We start from the raw sequence: 3,906 nt of genomic DNA on the forward strand, positions 1-3,906 counted from the left end.
TCGCCTAAGACCATCGGAAAACACATATATTATTACAGATTGTGTTTGTGATTAATCACTATGCTTTAATTATGTTCAATTTGTAACAAAGAAAATACATCCTGCATATCAGATATTTACATTACGATTCATAACAGTAGCAAAAGTACAGTTATGAAGTAGCAACAAAAATAATTTTATGGTTGGGGGTCACCACAACATGAGGAACTGTATTAAAGGGTTACAGCATTAGGAAGGTTGAGAACCACTGCTCTAGAGGTTACAGATCAATCAGTATTTATTGACTTTCAGGAGTCAGGGCTATGATATTAGATCTAACATGAGTTCATGGGGGTGCTGTTGAAAACATGGTTTTAATAGTGAACAAAATTAATCACAGTGTTCAGGTAATAAGGAGAATAATTAAGTATTTTTTGCATGCCCTGGATACACTGAAAATTTTATTAAGAGCTGTATTCAAATACACTAAATTGATGGCTCAAATGTTACTTTTTACATTTTATGTTGGACTTTTACTCTATGCATGATTTTGTAATACTTAAATTTAAGTAGTGAAAATAGTACACTGCCAACAAGAAAAATTAGCCTGTTAGGTGCTATATTTCACTTCTGCATTCTAAAGTGTGGTCATAGTAGCCAGTGGTCAGCAGTCATTTAAAAAGCATAGTTTGTGAATTCGTAGGAAAGCAGAGATACAGTATCATACATATTCCTTCCTGGAATTAGGCATGATTGTCATAGAAAAGTTGATGAGATTTGCATATAAATTGATAATTGGTGAATTGTTCCGTTACAATTGTTTACATTTCATTTATTCTGAGCAAAGGAATATGGTGGGAGGAAATAATATTTTAAAACAAATCTTATATTTTTTTTTTCAGGAGAACAGATTCACATAATCTTGCCTCTGAAATATATATAGTACAATCTCATATCATATGAGAAAAACTTTGAACACCACTGAAATAGAGACAGAAGATAAATGTCCACATTCAAAATAGCTATTACTGACATATATCATCTATGGGTTTAATATTTATTGAGTCTTAAGAAGATTATACATACAAACCTAAAATGACTTGTATACTTTAAAGTTCTCAGATCTTTCACCAGTTGTTTTACACACACACACACACACATACACACACACACACATTCACACGTAGTGTATTGCTTGCTTTAATATAATAAGGAACAGTTTCCTTGACCACATGTGTAAAACTGGAGGATCAACTTTCAAAACACATTCTAGAAGTTATTTGAAACCATAATAACTGTGTATAGAGAGATTGATGGTTTCCATTATTTACACATTTTGAAAGCCAGATACATTCTTTTTTCCTGTTATTTGTGTAAGATAGCTCAATCTCCCAGATCTTTAAAGTTAAACAACTATGAAAAAAATAAATACCTGCCTTCCCTCTACTATAGATTTAAAAACTTAGGGTAAATATAGTAATTTGTAAAGTTGGAGACCCAAAGTTCAAGGTACCTTAAATTATCATTTGAACTCCCTGCTGAGTAATAATGACAATGTAACAGAAGGATGAACTCTCACATCGATGCATAACACATTTTTAAACCTAGTATTCTCCCCAGGTAGTACATGATAGTACACATGGAATTATGTTCAGACGGGGAAAGCTAGGAAGTTTTCTGTAACAATGACTAGGCATCTAGTTGGAAATCCTCCAGCTAGACTCTGACTTTGGGATACAGAAGTTCTTCTTAGAGAATACATATTTCCATGCTTCGAGTGACTAGATATGCTAAAACTGGACTGGTTACCAATATGTCACAAAGCATTTCTTTAGGTGTATTTTTAATTGAATTCAGTTTTCTCTAAAAGCTGAGAGGGAAATGTTTTTTAAAACCATATATAGCTACCATAGTATTTTATAGCTAAAATGCACCATTTACATCAATTATACCATTTATATTTCTCTCCTTTAAAACAGTTCAGTTTCAGTTCTGTGACAAATAGTTCAAAATCAATCATGAATTCAATGAAATGTATAACGTTATGGACTGTCTTTTTTAATTATTAAATTTGACGTTACATTTCATAAATTTAAAGTGTACAGCATGTTACTTTGATACATTTGCATATTGCCATATGATTGCCATTGAAGCAATATTTGTCACATAATATTGTAGTACAATATTATTATCTACTAGAGGCCCGGTGTATGAATTCGTGCACCAGTGAGGTCTCTCGGCCTGACCTGAGGGATTGGGCTGAAACCAGCTCTCCGACATCCCTTGAGGGGTCCCAGGTTGCAAGAGGGCACAGGCCAAGCTGAGGGACCCCACCAGTGCACGATCGGAGCTGGAGAGGGATGCGGGAAGTTCGCCAGCCGGGGAGAGACCATGGGAGGGCTCCAGGGTATGTCTGGCCCGCCTCGCTCATTCCTAATTGGCCGGACCCCAGCAGCAAGCTAACCTACCAGTTGGAGCATCTGCCCCCTGGTGGTCAGTGCACATGACAGCGAGCAGTTGAGTAGCCTTAGCATATCATTAGCATATTATGCTTTGATTGGTTGAATGGATGACCGGACACTTAGCATATTAGGCTTTTATTATATAGGATAGTCATTATACTGTGCATTGGAGCTCTATGGCTTATTTGCTACTCCTTACAAGAAAATACAGAACATTTCATGAATTTGCATGTCATGTTTGTGCAGGGGCCATGCTAATCTTCTCTGTTATTATTCCAAGTTTAGTACATGTGCTACTAGAATGAGCACTTGATATGTTGTTTTGAGTTATTGTAAATATAGTAAACTTTAATTATTACAAATGTCTGTTCCATGAGCAACTAAAATATTAAAGTCAAGGTAGTGGATTACATAACTGGTACAAAAATATAAATTATTTATTGTTCCTTAATTCAGAAACATTCAAATAACAAGCGATAACGATAAGAATTTTTAGTAGAATGCAGAGAGGATATTTTGTAGAAAGAAAATGACTAACGTGTTTTTCATACAAGATTATTTTTTGAAAATATTCATTCTCTACCCATTTCTTACAAGGGCACTCCCTACTCTTTGATTCTGGGCCTGAGCACATGACTTGTTTTGATTAAAGGGATGTTGACTGATGTAACACAAGTGAGAGATGCTCTCTTACATTTCTGCCACAGCCATGAGAAAGTCATACCCAGGCTGACTTCTGGTCCCAGTAGGAAAATTGAAACTTTTGGGGCAGAAATAATTGCTCCTATATTTGCTCACTTTGCTCTTCTCTGAATAAATGACAGTGGTTTAACACAATGACTTCTAACTTTTTTTTTTTTTTGCCACCTTTTAAAAGCAATACTTAACTAGTTGCTTGAACTTGAGACACATTGAAATACTCACTTTTTTTTTTTTTTTTTTTTTACAACGTCTTAACACATTAGATTTCCACAGCCTAGCGCAGAGATCGGCAAACTCATTAGTCAACAAGCCAAATATCAACAGTACAAGGATGGAAATTTCTTTTGAGAGCCAAATTCTTTAAACTTAAACTATAGAGGTAGGTACATTGTTATTAACTTAATTAGGGTACTCCTAAGCTGGCCTTTGCTAAAAACGTTCTCAATCTGATTGAGGCACGTTCGCTGAGGTCGACCCCTTCCAACTCTCCCATCCACACTCGTCTTGTATACTTGTTTCGTCTGTCTCCTTTCTGAAAACCGACTTCTGCGCATGGGCCACGAAGTTTCAATCACACTGTACCTGCGCACCCACACGTGGTATTTTGTCGAAGAGCCACACTCCAGGGGCCAAAGAGCCGCATGTGGCTCATGAGCCACAGTTTGCCGAACCACTGGCCTAGCGTTTTCATGCCCTTTTCAAAGCCTACGTTTCATGGTTCTCTTCAAATGTCACATTTCTCCGAAAACAGCCTCCTATGAAA

The 3,906-nt window shown here is 36.2% G+C and overlaps 1 non-coding gene across 1 annotated transcript; it reads right to left on the reverse strand.

Moving 5' to 3' along the window:
• Positions 1 to 2,642: 2,642 nt before the first annotated feature.
• On the reverse strand, positions 2,643 to 2,750 carry LOC118671064. The gene has a single exon (XR_004972581.1). It is a non-coding gene; the product is annotated as a U6 spliceosomal RNA (small nuclear RNA).
• Between the last annotated feature and the right edge of the window lie 1,156 nt (positions 2,751 to 3,906).

This window comes from Myotis myotis, unplaced genomic scaffold (assembly GCF_014108235.1).
Source record: "Myotis myotis isolate mMyoMyo1 unplaced genomic scaffold, mMyoMyo1.p scaffold_m19_p_16, whole genome shotgun sequence".
In the NCBI taxonomy this organism is placed as follows: domain Eukaryota; kingdom Metazoa; phylum Chordata; class Mammalia; order Chiroptera; family Vespertilionidae; genus Myotis; species Myotis myotis.